Source organism: Rhea pennata, unplaced genomic scaffold (assembly GCF_028389875.1).
Source record: "Rhea pennata isolate bPtePen1 unplaced genomic scaffold, bPtePen1.pri scaffold_31, whole genome shotgun sequence".
Classification (NCBI taxonomy): Eukaryota; Metazoa; Chordata; class Aves; order Rheiformes; family Rheidae; genus Rhea; species Rhea pennata.
Genome location: NW_026907678.1, coordinates 1,646,228 through 1,664,545, shown reverse-complemented (window position 1 = coordinate 1,664,545; position 18,318 = coordinate 1,646,228).

Below are 18,318 nucleotides of genomic sequence, written 5' to 3'. Positions count from 1 at the left end.
GTGGATGGGAAGCACCTGGTGAGACAGCTGGGGACAGGAGGATTTGGGCAGTGCTGGGAGGGGCAGTAGGGGAGAGGAAAGATGCAGGGGCCAAGGAGCAATACTTGAAGGTAGAGTAAAGGGGAGATCTGGGGGGCATTTGGGGACAAGAGGGGAAAGGGGAGCCTGTCGTGACCCAGGCAGGACATTTCAGAAAGAGCTTGGGGCCATACTCACCACACACAAGTCTCAGCAACCAGCAGCGCCACTGCCTGTGCCCAAGCCTGGGAAGAGGGATGTGCCCAACCCCACACCCTGCTGGGGCTGCACCAGTGGAGCAGGAACATGAATGGGATGTTGCCACCCGCAGGGTCACATCCATCACTGTCACAACCCCCAGGGTAGCCCTGTCCCTAACCTCCCCAGCAGTGCCATCACTGTCCCCATCCTCGGCAACAGGGACTGGGTGCTCGCAACCCCACAGCAGGGCCACTGGCACTCCCAGCTCTGGCACAAGGGCATCATCACCACAGCCTCAGCAGGGCCACGTCTCTGCCCAACCCTGAGGAGAAGGACAAGGTGTTCCGAAGCCCTGCTGGGACCTTGCATGGCCTGTCCCTCCTGGGGCTGGGGATGCTAATGACATCCCTGCTGCTCATAACCTCATCAGCACTGGTGACAGAGGCAGGAATTACACTGTCAGTGGCAAAGGTGTCATTGCTAGTGATGACTTTGCCCTGGTTTGTGCTGGCATTTAGAGTGACATTCTTGTGCATGGTGGCATTTATTTACACCCGTGACATGACTGCTGCCTGTTTTAAGGGTGCTGACGTCAGTGCATGTGACATGGTCAAAGCGTTGTTGCTGGTTACGCCACCCTTGTCCATAAGATCACCGAAACCCACGCTGTCACTAACACAAGGTCAACAACAGTGGTGACATCGCTGTTGCGCAGGCTCCCTGGGCCCCGCTGTGGACAAGGAGCCCGGCTAGCCCCCCAGCACTTGTTGCTTTCAGGGTCGGATCCTGTTTCTTCAGTCTCCGGCTGTCTGGAGCTGCAGGGAGAGGAGAAGGAAGCACAGAGGTGCATCCAAGGCCTTCTCACAGGCAAAGGAAAGGTAACTGCAGGCGTTGCAGCCTGCCTGGGGCTCTCGTTGTCTGCTCTGGGCTGCAGGGCTCTCTGAGGGCTGCTGGCTGTGCAGAGCTGCGCCCTGCCCATGCCCCACAGGCAGCTGCATCCCCGTGATGCCTCGGTCGTGCTGGCCGTGCTTCGTCCCTGTTCTCACGTGTTGGTCTCTCTCCTCCCTGCCTGGCAGGGTGAGGTGAAAAAACTGAGGTTTCTGCCTTCCATCTGCATGCTCTGCTGAGTTACGCGCACCAAGACTGTGCCTCGGTCCCTGGCTCTTTTCTGCAGCACCCGGGAGCTGGCAGAGGAGATCAAGGTAAGGGGCAGGCAGCAGGGCTGGGGAAGGTGGTAGGGCCAGGCAGGCAGTGGCAGCGTTCTGAGGAGAGCCCTTGGCTGCTGGGTGCCAGGAGGGATGGGATAGGCCCTAGTAGCCCTAGACCTCTGTGTCACAGGGCTGTGGGGTCCGTGGGGAGTGCTTGGGGCTGAGCGCTAGATAGGGGTCTCACCAGAGCCAAGCTGATTGTGGAGGGGAAGGAAAGCAGAGGCTCCTGTAGGCCTGCTTCTGCAGTGACTTCTTCCTTCACGAGAGCACATGCAGAGCCTGGATGCATCCCTCTACTTGGAGGTATGTGCTGGGGGAGCCCTGGGGAGGGAGGCACTCCATCCCAGTGGGCTTGCTGCTGGGCCACCCTGTGCTGAGAGATGCCTGTAATAGCCCGGCAGAGCAGAATCTCAGCTGTGTTTCCCCACCCTCCTCCTTTCTTCTTCCCTTTCCCCTGTGCTGGGCCACAGGCAGTGCCCATAGGCTGTTCTGTGTGCAGGAAGCAGCTCTCCTGCCCTGAGGCCTCTGCCAGAGCACTGCAGGGTGGTGGGTGTGGTGCGACAGCAGCAGCAGTTCCATCCAGTCTGCTGTGAGGGAGGGGTCTCCTGAAGGAGTACCGCCACCCTCTGCCTCCTTACAGACCCTGGGTGCCATGGACCACATGCTGCAGGTGTTGGTGCTCACTTCTACCACCTCCAGGATCCTGGAGCTGCAGAGCCTCCTGCAGGTCTTGTAGGGTCAAAGAGTGGGGTTCCTGGGGGCTGCTCCCGGCTGTGCAGCAAAGCGACCCCATCCACAGGACAAGGCCAGCTGCAAGGGAAGGCCAGCCCAGCAGCTTTGTTGCTCTGGCCCCAAACCCTGTCCCCTAGCCAGGGGGGACAGCGGGCTCTGTTCTGGAATGGGTGCAGGGAGGGGCAGAGGCTGCAGTGCGGCCGGCTCCCTGCCTGCACACAGCTGGTCAGGGTGGGGCATTTTTGGCCACGGCTGGGAGGGACTCTAGGGGCAGGAGGCCCACCACAGCCATTGCTCGTGCTCCGAGGAAGCTCTGCTGGACTGCAAAGCCAGCCAGGCCCCTAGCAGAGCTGTCTCTCCTGGAGCAGGCATCAGAGCGCAGGGCAGAGGAGCAGCTTTTTTCCTTCCAGGTGCTGCTGGCCTTCACAGAGTCCCAGAGAAGGGCTGTGTGCAAGCAGGCAGTGGGCAGGATTGCAAGGCTCAGTGATTTCCTGAGTAGCTACTCGTCGCTGGAGGTAAGGTACCCATGGGGCACGCCAGATCCAGGCAGCCCATGACCCCTTCCCCAAGTGCCAGAGCTCCCTGCAGCTCCGGGCTCTCTTGGGAGGAAGGCGGGGCAGCGGTGAGGGGGCTCAGCAAGGGCTTTGCCCCTTTCCATGGGCTTCCCTCTGCAGGCCCTTTTCCTTTTGGGAACCAGCTGTGCCCCCAGGCCTTTGCTGGCAGCACTGCCCAGGCATCATGACGTGAGCCCAGGTGCTCTGGGAGGCAGGCCCTGCAGGGCCCTGCAGAGCACTGCCTCTGCTGTGATCCAGCCCGGCGAGGACTGTGGAGCTGAGGGCTTTGGCCTCAACTGGTGGCCCTCTGCCTTGCTACCCCAGGGACTGCCTCCCTCCCTCAGGTCTGTTCCGCTTCTGGAGAAGTCAGTGCCAGCCCTGCCCACAGCAGAAGGACACCTTTGCAAATCCTGGCTTGTCTGGTGGGGCATCTCATCCTGTGCTGCGCTGACTGGGAACAAGGCAGCAGCCATGGTACTGTGGAGGCTCTTTGTTCCCTCTACCACTTCCTGCTGCAGCAAAGGAGCAAGAGCAGCTGCATGGGGCTTGGTCCTTCCACACAGAGGCATCCAGGCAGCCTCCTTGCTCTGCCCTCAACTCTTCTGTCCTCTTTGCTCTGTGGGAGCAATACCCCTTGAAGAACCTGGAAAAGCTTCAGCAGCCTCTGCTCGATGCTAGGGCTCTGGTCTGCTTTTGAGCAGAAATCCAAGCAAAGGCCTCTGTCTTTCTGTATTTCTACAAGTGATTTGCCCTTCTGCCCCTTGGAAAAGGCCCAGAACCTCCCTGGGAATCCTGCTGCCCACAGCTGACTGCCAGGCCCTCTTCCTCTGTCAGCCACAGGGTTTTATTCCCAAAGCCCTTTGCTTGCCCCCTCCAGCTCTCTCGTGCTCTTGCTAACTGCTCTGGGGTTGCCCTCGTGTGCAGGCAGGGAGCTGTTGAAGGACAGTCCAGAGAGTCTGCAGCTCCAGAGGGCCTGAGAAGCGAGGCACACCTTGTGGTGCAGCAGCATCACAGAGACCACCAAGGTCAGGAGTGCCTCCCTGGCTGGTAATGTTGTCCGGAGGACCAGCAAAGGACATGAGTGAACAAAGGGATCCACCGCCTGTGGGGTGAGGGATGCTGTGCTCATGAGTTAGAGGGCTCCCATCAACCCTGAACAAGGACTCACTGAGGGTTTGCTGCATGGCACAACAGTGGCTCCAGCCTGACCAGGCTCTTGCAAGCTCTGCTTCCCTGCAATGCTGCCATCTTGACCCCAGCCATCCTCCCTGGCTCCACAGCACCACTCCAAGCCCTTCTGCAAGCGCTGCTTCTCTCCTCTTCTTGTTCCTGTAGATGTTTGTAAGATACCTGCAGCCCTGCGAGCAGCAGATGTTGTCCTCACAGCCATCATGGGCATGAGAATCTCCATCACCTGTCACCCAGAAGCAGCTGCCCACGTGCTGGACGTGCTCGTGACAGAGCACGTAAGCAGCCTGCAGCTGGCACAGTTGCGGCTTGAGGCCTCTGAGGGGCTTTTCCCTGGAGGTGCTGGGCTCCTGGGCACCGACAGCCCTTCAGGCCAGGAGGGAGCCATGAGGAGGGAAGCAGGTCTCAGGGCAGCGGGAGCTGTGGTAGCTGTCGGGTAGCAGCCCACCCTCAGCTGTCTGCCCTGCAGGTGCCTCTCGCCTCCCTGGCCACTCACAGGTGGTGACCGCCATGTCGGGGTGGCCCACATCCATGGCTGAGGCAGCTGCCCATGCTGCCCTGGTCCTGCATCCCCGTGCCTCGCTCAGCAGGCAGGGAAGTTGGAGCAAGGGCAGGGGCTGTAGCAGGCTGTGGTGCCTGTAGAGGAGCTGAGCCCAAAGAGGCTGTGGGACTTGGCCGTGGCTGGGCTTGCAGTCTGGGCGCTCCTTGTCCCTCTCCCAAGGGCCAAGACAGCCCCCAATCCTCACCACTCCAACACACCCCGCGAGCTCAGGAAGTGTGGCAGGCAGGTGTCGGCAGCGAGAGTTCTCTCTGGGTGTTTTCTGCAAGCAACCAGGGCCCTGCACAAGATCCTCTGTCAGCCTACGTGCCCGCAAGAGGTGAAGGCATTTTTCCCACAGCTCTTCCTGGTGCTGCTCTTCCAGATTGCCTTCGCTGCAGAGTTCATGCCCCAGGGTATTGGTATTTTCTGGACTGAATGCCAGCAGGATCAGTCCAGCCACAGCAGCCCCGTCAGGTGCTTCAAGCCAGTCCCTCCAGTCCTCCCATGTACCTGAAGCCAAGGCCAGGCTGCAGCTCTGACCTGTGCTCTGCATGCAGGTCCACTGCACAGGCCATGCGAGAGCTGCTGCACTGTGCAGGCTGTGAGAGTCAAGTGCTAGGTTTTGAGAGAAAGGGTATCTGGGACCTGCTGCTCAGCGCATAGACTTACCACAGGGGAGAGGGGTTGCTGGCCAGGTGAGACCGCTCTTTGCCTGGCTTTTGCTCGGCATCTCTTCCCTGGGGACGGAGCACCCCACACAATGCTCTTCCTGGTGGGTCAGAGAGGTTCCACCATTCTGCAAGAAAGAGGCTGCAGCCTCAGCACTTGTGACAGGGCACTGCACCAGGAAACTCCACTGGGAGATGCCTGCTCCCCAGCAGCCACGTGGCCATGTGTAGCAGAGCATCATTCACAGGCATGGTCCCCTCCCAAAGCCCTGGAGTGCCAGCCCCCACGCCTGTGCTGAGCCTCCAGGGAGCCCTGGGGCTCTGTCGACTCGCAGCCCCTCCGAGGGCAGACCACCAGGACAGGTACAAGATGCACAGAGGAATTTGGGATGCAAGTTGGAGATGCATCCAAAAAGGGCAGAAGACTGAAAATGGTGGACAGTCCTGACTGCAGGGTTACAAGGGTGTTTTTGCAGTCATCCAAGTAAATTAAGCAACCGATAATGCTGTCTTTCTCTTGGTGAAGTGGGATGGGGAAAGAGCAGCCCTCCACCAGCAAACGCCACTGGCTGCTGGAGCTCCATGCCAGCATTAGCTTGGCCTGCTTTGCCCTGGCCTGTTGGCTCATGGCTAGCCTGGGCAGTGCAAAGCCAGCAGAGGTTTGCGTGCTCAGCTGCGAAGCAACAGTGCTTCCTTGCCCGCACCAGGCAGATGAGGAAGAGCCTGAGTCCCCTGCATTCCTGGCTCTTCCACCAGCTTGCGGCGCTGCTCAGCAGGGAGGAGCTGTTTTGGGGAGATCCCGGCATTTTCTTTCTTCACTGAGGTGGGCTTGATAGCAAGCAGTGTCCCTGCACGTTGCCTGTAAACACTCTTCTCTCTTGTGCCTGTGGCTGTGGGGTGGGCTGCTGGGTCAGCGAGTGCACTCCTCTAAGTAGCCTTGGCCCATTTCTGCCAGGGTGTGTGTCCCAACCAGTGGTGTCTTGAGCCAGCTCTCCTGCTCTCGCCATGCACTTGTTCCTACACGGGAGGAGAACCAGAGCTTGCAGCTGGTTCAGAGGCCAGGAGGAGCAGGAGAGCAATGTGTGCAGTGTACCGTGAAGCAGAGGCCTGAGGCCTGGGAGCAGGGCTCGGTGTCTCTCCACAGTCAGGGCTGCCTCCCGACGGGGCTGTGCCTGGGCCTGGTGACCTTGCACTGTGCTGTCAGAGGGATCCAGCCCTGCACAGTGTGGGGAGTCCTGCAGGCTCTGCTGGGCTCTCCCTGCTGGGTGCGGTTCAGCTCCTGGTGCACCCTGACCTTATTGGAGCAGAGGACCGTGCCCTGAAGCTCTTGCCAAGACACATCAGCAGTCAGTCCCTGGAGATGCACAGGCTGGTTCTCAGGGGCCTCCTCACACTCTCAGAGAGACCTGAGACAGTGAGCAGGGATCAGGCAGGCAAGGTGGTGTGGGCAGCCTGGAACTGGGCAGGAGGCTTGGACATGCGGGGAATCCAGTGGGAGCTGTGGGAGCTGCTGCCAGCTCCCCCCGCTGCTGCCTTCCTCTGACCCGAGTCCTTCGTGCCAGGCTCTTGGCTGTGCCACACAGGGAGAAGGGTGCTTAGGTGTGCCTGGAAGAGTTCCCACTGCCAGCGAGTGCTGTCTCTGCCAGGCAGAGCTCCCAGCCCAGCACTAGCAAGTCAGCTCCAAACAGCCTCCGTTGTGGGAGCGCTGCGCCCACAGGGAGGAATGGTCCTGCTGCGAGAGGGATGATGAGCCACATCCCAAGTGCAGGCTAGTGCTGCCAGGTGCTTGTGGGTGCCAAGGCAGCAATGCTTGGCCACCAAGGGGCTGCAGCGTGCTCAGGGCTGCCTTGGAGAGCTTTGCCTTGTGCAAGCTGTGGGTGCCACAGAGCCCTGGCCCTGCACCCTGAGCCACCCAGAGGAAAGGAGCCTGCCTGAGCAGGGGTTACTTGTGGCCCTGGGAGCTTTCCCCACTGAGATGGCTGCAGTAACTATTGGGCCAGCTAGTTAGAAGCCATGGGAAGGCTGTTATTTCATCAGAGCCTTTTGCCAGGGGGCCTTGTGTATGCTTGAGCACAAGGCAGTTGTGTCTTTCTTGCAGGCAGGGAAAATGCAGAGGCTGCTGCCAGACATCATGCAGTGGCTGCAGGATGCTGCCAAGGACATTAGTGTGAAAACTTTGGTGGTGCTGAGAAACGTCCTGTGCTCCATGGATGAGCAGAAGGCCAAGCACACGGCTGTGCAGATGACTGAGGAGCTGCTGCCACATTTTGATGACATAAGGCGAGAGGGAGGGCCGAGGACCCTTCCGGTGTGCCCATGGATCTGTGTGCATGGGCGCGGGTGTCCTTTGTCCTTCTTCATGGAAATCCAGATGTCCCCTCTGGAGGGAGAGGGAGATAGAGCCCAGGAAGCCTGCCCTGCTGCTGCCAGAAAGCCCTCCATCTCCAGTGACCTCTCCTGCCAAGGTGGGGGGCGGTGGTGCCGGCAGATCATGAGGCCTTGCAGTGGAAACTGCCTGCTCATGCCCTGTCCCTGGAGCCAATACTGAGGTCTCCCCTCCCCTCCTTCCTCCTGCAGGAGGCCAGCTGTGTGCGAGACCTCTCCGTCCTCCTTTTTAAAGACCTCTTGGAGATTGTGGCAGGGAAGAGCAACCGGTGGATGAAGCAACGAGTGCAGAGGAGCCTGCTCCAGCTCTTCTTCCGCATGTGCGACTTGATGCGGAGCGTGGCCCAGGTGTGGATTTCAGATGTGACCAATGGTTTGTGGAGAGCAATGGTGACAGTCGTTGGGTGGGCCTGAGCACCAGGGCAAGGGTGGCTCACAGTCATCCTGCCTGTGGCGACATCTCCCGGTCTCTGCTGCTCTGCAGGCCTCTCGGTAATCCCGGCTCGGAGCAGCGCAGTTGCTGTACTGGGAGCAGTTCAGGGACCTCACCACAACCATGCAGCTGTGGAGGACTGGCGAGTGCCTGGTAAGGAACCTGCAAAGCCCCAGGGGCCAAGCTGCACAAGGCTTTCTCCCTGTGCCCAGGGCATGCATCTCTGCCCTTCACCTGCGGCTGCAGCCCAGAGCCCAAAGCTCAAGCCTGGAGCCGCTCACACACATGCTCGCTCTCCTCCAGCTCCAGCCCCACTGCCTTTTCTGCCCCTGGCATGTGGAAGGGACTTTTGGCCCAGTGGGGCCTCGTAAGCAGCTTGAAACGGGAGGGTCTCATTATGCCCCAGCCATGCTGTGCCCTCTGCTCCCTCCAAAATGTGGCACTCTACTGCTCCTGACTGGCAGTCAAGAGCATCCTGGCATGGGAAGGAAGGGGAGGGCGGCCCTGGGAGGGGGAAAAGGCCCAGCTCACTGGGAAGGGAAGGCTCCATCCCAAGCCTGGGCCCTTGTGCTCTCTCCAGCTGCAGTGGGACAGGAGGCAAGTGGAGCAATACCTGTGCCAGAGCCTATCCTACTTTGAGGACCCTCAGCCCTCTGTGCAAGAGACAGCCATGAGGTTCATTGGTGAGCTGCAGCCCCCCAAGGGCCCTCTCAGTTCCAGCACAATCAGATCCCAGCCCTTGCTGCTGCGCCCACAACAAGAACAAGACCAGCCGCTGCCCAAGCAGCCACTGCCCTGGGCAGGGCCTGGGCTTCCAGGGACTCCTTGTCTCCCTGCCCCATCCCTGCACACGCAGGCAAGCTAACGGGAGGCTCAAGTAGCCCTTCACGCACTCCAGGGCTGTTGCAGCCCAAGGACTGTGCTGGCCTTGGCCATGCCTGTGGCAGGAGGGTGCCTGGCCAGGCCAGGAAGGCGAGGCAGGAGGTGTGCTGCTGGCAGTATGCTGGGCCACCTGAGGGGTGACAAGCGGTATGTGCTTAGGGCTTGCCAGGAGACATATGAAGACCTGGAGGAAGGAGAAGCTGCAGAATGGTGAGCGTGTGCAGTGCTGCATCAGCTGGGGCTGGCAGGGAGGAGGAAGGAGCCTGGCCAGAGAGCTCCAAATCCTCTTGTGCCACAAACCAGGAAAGCTCGGTCTCCCCAGGGGGAGGCAGAGGGGAGGCAATGGGGCATTTAGGGCATTCCAGACCAGCCATCTCCAGCTGATCCATGTGTCCCAGCTGCTCCCTGTTCACCATGGAAAGAGCTGGCTGGCGCTGACCCTGTCAGCAATGATCCTGATGCCCTTGTGCTGCCCGCTGGGGCACGCTGGCTGCTGCCTGGCATCTCCCCCTGCCTGCAGGACAGCAGCACTCCACAGGCACATCCTGCCCAATTACTGAAATCCCCAGGCACTCTTTGCTGTGCTTTCCACAAAGAGGCAGCCCTATTTCTTCATCACATGTGTGTCATTTCTTTAGGGAGACAAAAGCAAGAGGGACATGTATTTGGAGAAACTTAGGAATCCTGTGTCACTGAGCAATATATGCCATAGTCCTGCTGCTTTTCTGCAGAGGGAAAGAGTACGGTTTGGGGGCCCAGTCCTACAACGAGTTGTGCACCAGTTGGGGGGCCCAGTCCTACAACCAGAGGACAGTTCGTCCTCTTGGGCCCCTGAGGCTGGGTGCTACAGTGCAGGGCGGGCTGCTCCTGCAGCTTGTCCACCTCCAGGGCCTCCTTCTCCTCTGCGGGGTTTAACTCCATGGCCTGTGGGGCAGATGCAGCCATCCTAGATGGCTCTGCACACCTTCCTCTTGGTCAACAGTGCTGCCTTCCCCCTTTCCCACAGCTGCTCTGCCTGGCTCACGGCTGGAGCCCCTGTTGTGGGCAGGAGCAGGCAGCTTGATCCCACACTCTCACCCACTGCTGGCCACATTAACAGCTCTGGAACAGCAGTGCTGAGGTCACTGCTGACACGGGAGGGCCATGGAGATGGCACGCCTGGCTCGGTCCTCCCCAACAGTGGCCCTGCCTGGCTGTGCCCTGCGGAGGGATTCTGGCGCCTGGAGGGTGACCAATGGGGAGGGAGCTGCACGGCTCGGGGCTGCTCTCCTTGGCACCCTTCCTGTGGGACATCGTGCTTACTCGAGGGAACAGCCATTCCAGAAGTAACAGGAGAATGGGAGGATGGGAAAGCTGAGTGACTGCCTTGAAGGAGTTAGTAGGAGAAACAGCAAAGACAGTTTGTTTGGAGAGGTGGAAGAGCTGCCTGGCAGGGACTGGCTTTCCTCAACACGAGCTGGTAGGAGAAGGGCAAGGAAAGCCTCCAAGCAGTGGTGGGAAGTGGTACCCCAAGTTCTCCCAAACCAGAAAAGGCCGTCTCTGGGAAGAGGGGAGTTTTGTAACACACCGGGACAATCCCATGCCATGGGAAGAGCCAGGGCAGTTTGGCAGTCTGTTCCGTCTCAGGATGGGAACCAGTCCCAGAACACCTTCCTGGGCCCCAACACGGACATGCTGATTGCTGACTGCTGACAACCTCTGTGTTAAATACGCTCTGAGTGTGTGCTGAGGAGGAGGGAGACTGTGTGCCATGACCTCCCCCTGCTTGGGGTGGAGATGTTGGGGAAAATGTCACCTGCAGCTTCCTGCAAAACTGCGGGGAAGGGAGCTCGCAAAGGGACCCAGTGGCAAAGGGGCATCCAAAAATCTTGGGGGATTGGGGTGAGGCCGGAGGGCTGCAGTGTGTAAGTGCCCCACAGGTGGGGGCACGCAGCCCCCAGTGTGTAACTGCCCTCCCCACACACAGCGGGAGCAGGGGCAACGGGAGAACTTCCTTTTCCCAGGGACAGAACAGCAGACCTCACAGCCAAGCCAACTTGCCCTCATTTTCCAGAGTTTTGAACTCTGGCAAAAGCCCAGCCTCAAAGGTCGGTAACCTGGACTGTTTAGCCGGCCCAGCTGCCAGCCCAGTATGCCAGAACTGCTCTTGTGCTGCTCGGACCGCCAGAGAGAGGCATGCGGAAGGCTGACAATATCTACTAGGGCGTGGGTATGCAAGAGATGATCCCCATTTCTGACTTTCTACCTTCAAGACGCAGGCTCTGGATCTGCAGCCCTGGGAGAGTGAAAGCAGCACACTATCATACAGGATAAACACAGCCTGTAAATAATCTTCCTTGTGTTTGACCCAAACAGCAGCTAATAAACAAGTTTCACAGACAAAGTCAATAGGCCTGCAAAGGGCTGGGGGGTGTGAATTCTTTGACTTCCTCAAGCATTAACCACTTTACTGACACCTGCCCCTGTTGCAGACCTTCAGTCTCACATTGCCGTAAGGGCCAGAGTATGGCAGAAGGGCCATAGATGCCCTTCTCATGTCCCCTGGGAACCCAGGAGCCACCCTTGCGTTCGTCACGCTGTCCCCTCATCTGCTCTTGCCTCTGGCCTTCAGCATCACTTAGAGCCATTCGTCCAAGGACTTCTTCCTTTTCTTCTGCCTTTTCCTTTAATACATTCAGAGTCATTACTCAGGCCTCTGCTTGCGGTATGCCTCGTTCCATCCTTTCACGCAACAATTTGCCACAACATAAGGGGACTACACTAGCGCATACACAATTCCCCCATCAATTATCCTAATAAAAGAGCCTTGAATGTCCCTTTAAGCAGATTTCCTGACCATCCTGTCCATTACAGCACAGATACCAAACAAGGTATAAGCAAGGCTATGAGGAATTTGTTACACTAACTCCTTCTTGGGTGAGATTTCCATAGAGGTTTGCAGCTGAAGCATCAAAGTTACAATAGGGTATGAGACTTGCCAAAGAGGGTCTGAGAATTTAGAACTCTTAAAATGTAGGCTTCCACCAAATGAGTTCCAGGATATACATGGAAACTGCTCTGGAAAATTTCTAAGCACCAACAGTTTTCCAGTTTGTGCCATGGACTAGTAGTCTTCATCCTTCATGGTCTGGTGACATAACAGTTCTTTCACAGGTTAGCCCCGGCCTGGTAATACACACCTAGGTGTAGAGCCCCTCAGGAAAGTGATCATTTTAGAAACAAAGAAAGCAGCAGGAAGTTCAGGTGGTAACAACTGGGTCAGCAAAGGCCCCTTGTGGGGCCGCAGATGATGCTTCTGTTGGCGCTTGGAGGAAGTTCACCTGGGCCAGGCAGCTCTCCTGTGGCAGCAGGAGTTGTCTGCGCTAGTATGCCTGTGCTGTGATCTTTTTCCAGCGGGAAGTGCGGACCCAGCAGGACAGCCCTTACACTCGACCACAGTGTTGGGAAGCAACAGCACAGGATGAGGTCCTCTCCAGCACAGCTGGAGTGCGTGTTTCACTGCTGTCCCTTCATGCAGACCCAGTCTCCTGGTTCCAAGCAGTGACAGACCTCAGAGGTGGGCTCAGGTCAGCCTTCCCTCCCCGGTGTGAGGAAAAGACCTGGCATAGCTCATTAATGCCTGACACCGATTCAGAAGAGTGTCAGCTGCCAACGGCAAGGCTGCCAGCGCGGCAATTAAGGGTGTTGGGCAAGGCAGACGCATGGGGCTGCCCGTCTAGGTCTCCGGATGTCACAACCCATGTTTCCTGGTCATCAGATTTCTTACAGGTTTTTACACGAGAGGTAACACATCCAGCCAGTTCAGGCCTCTCCTTCTGGCCAATTTGGTGATCAAATCAGAGGTTTTCCTTTCTACAGCCCCACTGGAATGGCACGATAGGCACAGTGCAACTTGTGTTCTATTTGAAGCGTTGCACAAATTTTCTGTGTCACTTTTGCTAAAAATGGTCCCACTACTGCCATCTAATGCTAGGAGAATATCAAACCAAGGGATTTGTTCTAGGATCAGGCAGCTCATACAGCACCCAGGCCATGCCTGGCAGCAGGAGCTCATGCCAAGGCTGGCAGAGTGTTTCTGCCCCTGGGAGGGCTGGGGGCACCTCCTTGCCACTCTGGCCCCGGGGCCATGGGGCTGTGCTGCTGCCCCTCCCGCCTCCCCTAATACCCTCCAGCACACAGTCGGAGCTGGCAGCCCTCCCCAACCTGCCCGGCAGAATCAGTCTTGTCCCACCGCTCCCGGCTCCTGAAAGCAGCAGCCCGTCAGGTCAAGCGGGCCAGACCGAAGGCCAGGCTGCTCAAGGTAACTACAGCAGTCACAAAATCCTTATAGTCGGCCCTGCACACCCCACGGCATGGGCCGTGTGTCAGCCCCAAGTGATCCCACCAATACCCAGCCCCCAGGAGAATCAAACAGGCAGCTGAGCTCAACTGCACTGGCAGAGCACACATTTATTCACGGGTTTCTCTGACTTTGCCTCTCTGGGGGGACTGTGTTGCAGATGGGTGCAGAAGGGGAGTCTTCTCTCCAGCTGCTGCCAAGACCTCCCCCAGACCTGTCTTGCTTTGTACTAACCTTGGACAGCTGGCGAGTGGCTTGGATGAGCAGCTTGGCTTCTGCCACGAGCCAGATAAGCTCCCACTCTGGCTCTCAACCGGAAGGCATCGCCTTGGCCTTGCCATCAAGGAGTTGCGTCTCCGCTGCGCACCAGGGCATCGAGCGTTGGCTTCTGCTAGCATCTCCTGAGCTCTGTGAAAAAGCCAGAAGCACTCAAAATCTGCCCTTCTTCATACTTTCAGGATTAGCCTCCAAGTCTTACACTGTCTTAGCAGACTTCCAAACATAGACTACCGAGTTACCAAAGTTTAGGCCTTCTCAGGATTCGATCTTCAAAGCAATCTACGTTACCTACTTATATGACTCTTCCGGGAACCTAGTCATCTGTCCAAGAAGTCAGGGCCGTCTCCTTCCACACAAACTAAACTCACACGTAAGATGCACTGCTACAATGAAAAGCCAAATGGACTATTTTTGCCTCACAGTCTCATGGACTGTTCTCTAGCTCTTTTCAAGTGCATTTCTATGTGTTGCTAGGTCGAGCACAAGAGCTTCAGAAATGAACGCCCTCTTTTCCACCACCCAGACAGCAAGAGCAGGGGATTACAGAGCTGACAAAAAGCAGAGTCGTTCAAACAACACAAACTTCAAAAATACTCTGTAGAGGCATGCATCTCGTCGTTTCTTCCAAGACAGTAAAGACAAATGAGAACAGTCCTCCAAACAGTCCTCCATCACAGCAGGGATCTCACTCTACTCTTCTCTTAAGCATGCTGCCTTATACTTGCATGCGTCCTGCTGACCAGATCTCAAGCAGGCATTTTGGACACAAAATCAGAGCTTAAAACAAGGTAATACTTCATTACTCACTAAAAACAAAACTCGACAAAAAATAAACTTACCTTGCCAGTTTCTTTGCTAGGTACTTTCTCATTTCCATATTCACCCAAGAGAGTTTTTCATACTGTTTCATTTCTCCCTGACCAAATGCTACTTGCAGAGCACTGTCTTGCTGCGCATTTTGTAGTCTTGCCACTTCCGATTCGAGGTCGCCAATTCGCCGCTCCAGCTGGTTTCTCACGGCTGCGTTATTGGCGTTTATTTCCTCTAATCTGCCTTGAGTGGCTGCCTGTGTCTGAAGCAGAACACGTAACTTCAAGGAACAGAAAGGAAGAAACAATGCTGCCCCACAACCCCATTTCACATCCCCGGTTTGAAAAACAGCCTTACTCAACCAGGGTATCCTGCCTGCTTCCTCACGACCAGCAACCATCAAGGCACAAACCTGAAACCACCCAACGCGTTTGCCTTGGTTCTCTATTTGTTTGGTTTTGCCCTTCCCTCAGGAGGGGAGGAACCTTAGTGAGCTGTTCTCTGAACACTCTGGTCTGGAGAATGACACAGCATGTCTGGTGTGTCTGGCCCTGCAGACTCTCAGCAATAACAGCCAGGAGGGGACAAACACATCCCTTTGCGATTCAACCACCTCCTGGAGGGATAAAGGGTCTGTTCCCCTCTCCTTGCTTTGCTGTTCCCCCTGAGTTCTCCCGCTACTCAGTACAGAGGCCAAGGGGATCACGATGTCCACGAATGCCAACTCCTCACATTGCATCCTGAAGACAAAAAGGCACAACACTCACAGAAGCATTTTCACACAGCCAGTTTCAGCTCTACAGCTGCCCTACAACAGCCCAGCCCTCTTCTCCCTCTGTCCCCCCACAAAAAGGCAGCAAAAGAGAACTAGACACCTACAGCAAGATACCTAAAAGACAACAACAGCAATGGAATGCACTGTGGACTGCAGGCGCAAATGGTGAAGAAGTTTACCTGCAAAAAGTGACTGAGCTCTTCCACTTTTTGCCTTAACTCTTGTCGGGCTCTTTCTGCAGTCTCTCTTTCATACTGCTCTATTTTGCAGTGATCCACCATATTATGCTGCAAGCAGTGCTGGAGGCAGACCAGTTCTCCTTGCAGCTCCTGATTTCTAGCTTCTCGCTGCACAGCTTTTGTGGATTCCATTGCCAGCTGCTGAGACAGTTCAACAACCTGTGCACAGGGGGAAAACAAGCACAGTTCATCAGAGAGCTCTAGAAAGTCTCCATTCGGTGGAGGAAAAAAAAAAAAAAAAAAAAAAAAACACCATCCAGCCTATTAGTCAGGATTATAGCTCAGGCCCATGGACTTGGTACTTCAACCAAGCACAAGCCAGCCTGCTTCCTTAAAGGAAGTACCTCTTTCCCATGAGTTCTGACAGGCTTCCTTCAGACCCATCCTTCCTCAAGTCTCCACCAAAACTTCACAAACCACGCCACAACTCACTGCAGTTCCACCCAAGGGCCTTAACCCAAGAGCTCTTGCTCACACTGTCTGTCTGAAGCACAACATCACCTCTTACTGCAACCCAGACCAGATGTTTGTGTGATATTGCTAGCTTTACACAGTTGACATACCTTGGCTTTCATCCTGCCCAAGTCCTCTTGCAAGTGCGCTCTTTCTGCCTTCAGGTCAATGCACACACCAGCAGAAACTCTCAGGGAAGTTTCCGACAGCCGCTGCTTCATGAGAGCCTCACTAAGTTCTCGCTGCAGCTGCCGGACCGTTCTCTAACAATGGATTGTTACCCAGGCACAAAGGAAAAGGTAAGAATGTGAAATCTGCATTTTTACTTCCATTCACTAGGTCATGTACTTAGGAGGGTTTCCAGAATGAGCTACAAAGGTCTGAAATCTTGTCCACCAGAAGACAGTCTCTCACAGCTGGGGACCTTCTTGAACCCCCAGAAATACATACATAAAGTAGCCCCTGGACAACATTCAGACTCCTCGATTGCACTAACACTTCATGCTGAAGGCATTCCTTCCCTTTAGGAACAGGAAAGAAAACTACTCTTTTCTTTGATCAGCACTCAGCAACTCCTCCTCGGTCACTCTTCTCTCCTCGGGCTTCCTCCTTTCCTTCTTTCCCACTCATCTCCACGCACCTTCCCCTCCCTCCCCTCCTCTCTCTCTGCCCATCCTCACTATTTTCTGAAACATTCTCTCGCCTCCTTCTTGCAGCACTGCACTTCCTTCCTGCATCTCCATTCCTCCACTTTTTCCTACAGGGTGGTTCTCGTTTTAAATCACTTGTTGTGCTGGGGTCGGTGCCATGGACAGACAAAACAAAGCCACTCTACAGGGCACTACAGGGATTAAGTAATAGAGATGAAAAAGCCAGCACAGAAGAATCACCTGATCCTGGTAAGAGCATCTCATGATGCTGTGTGCTCTCTGCTCAGATCCAAGCAGGGATATCCTGCTTGCCAAAACCTTCCCAGGAAAATCCCAGGAAACACAGGACAAACCAGAAGAATGTATTCCCATGCACATAATTATACCCAGTGAATTTCAGAAGGGAAAAATATTTTCCAGAACTGTCCTCTGTAAAGGCATTCTTTGGCAGCGTGCATCTTACCTCTCTTTCTACTCTCTCTGTCTCATGCATCAAGACTTGGTCTCTCAACTGAATGCACTTGGCATTCAACTCCTTGTTTCTGGCCTGCAGCAGGTAAACTTCCTCTTCTGCCTCTTTGCTGCTTTTACTGAGTGTGTTATGCAGTGCCGCCTGGACAGCACTCACGAGCTTCTCTTGGGTGGTCTGAGCCCGCACAGACTCCTCTTTCACAACGTGTCTGCGGACTTGATCTTTTTCACGCTCCAGAGCACGACCACGTTCCACGGCCTGACACTGGGCTTGACGCAGTGCCCTCCTTGTCACTTCCAAGAATGATGTTCTTCTCCTCAGAGACTGCTTCAGTTGCTGAACTTTCTTCTCTAGGCCGGTAGCTCGACTTTCAGCTTCACTCAGCTGCTGAGACAAGCTCTTGCTGGTTTCCCGCAAATCAGAGAGCTCCTGATTGAGCTTGTCTTGCAAACTAAGACACTGGGCACACTCCCTCTGAAACCTCTGCTCAGCCTCATCTTCTGCTGTCTGACAACTTTCAAGGGCCTCAACTTGAGCGGAGATCTGCTGGGAAGCGCAGGAGCCCACCTGTGCCTCCAGTCTCTCTTTGCTCTCACTTGTCTGTTCAAACGTAAGGAAGGAAATGGGACCAAACTTAAGCAAATCCTCGGAAAACAGGAGAGAATGGCAAGCATTCCCTAGAACCATACAAAGACTGTAGCCAGCTGCACTTCAGATCAGAATACAGTACTCACCTGCACAACTCCTCTTTCACCATTACCAGTTGCACAGTGGTATTTTACATTGGTACAGACCACCAGTTCCAAATTCCATTTAAATAGATGGGTTTACATACCTGCCTCCCAGAGCTTTCCCTGCCGTCCTGGAGGGCTTCTTCTCCATTTGACCAAGACTTAGGAAGAATGGCTGACTCGGAGTACCCTTCTGTATTAAAACCACATCTTGAGGTGAGCAGTGTGAGCTAATACAACTTCCTGATGCCTAGAGGGCTTCCAGAATCATCACGCAGAAGAGAAAAATCTGAATGCTAACACAGACCCACCCCCCAAACTCATCCAATTTGAAAGAGAGCCTCTCAGCAAGCACATTTAACATGCAGCTGCTTTCTTCCTCAGCCATTTCCTCTAGTGCATATTCCTTACTCACGTACCAAGCAAATCACTGCAAGGTGTGCAACGCAAGCCAGCAAGCACTCACAGCCTACACAACACCTGCCTGGTTGGCTGAAAAAGGCAATGTTCGGAGAAGCCCACAGACACTAAAATAAGCATGATCCAATTTCCTCCAAATGCCCATTTGCTCTAAACGCTTAGAAATCCTCTAACAAGCCAGTCAGAAACAAGGCCAAGGAAGCAGGGGCCAGTGGAGGAGACCACAAAAAGAACACGGGCCTCCTTTCTGGTCTCTCCAAAGCTCTTCCAAGTTCCTCCTCTCCCAAGGACATCAAAGCCTCTTCCTGCTGCCTGTCAGAGGGAACCAGAGGCAGGGGCT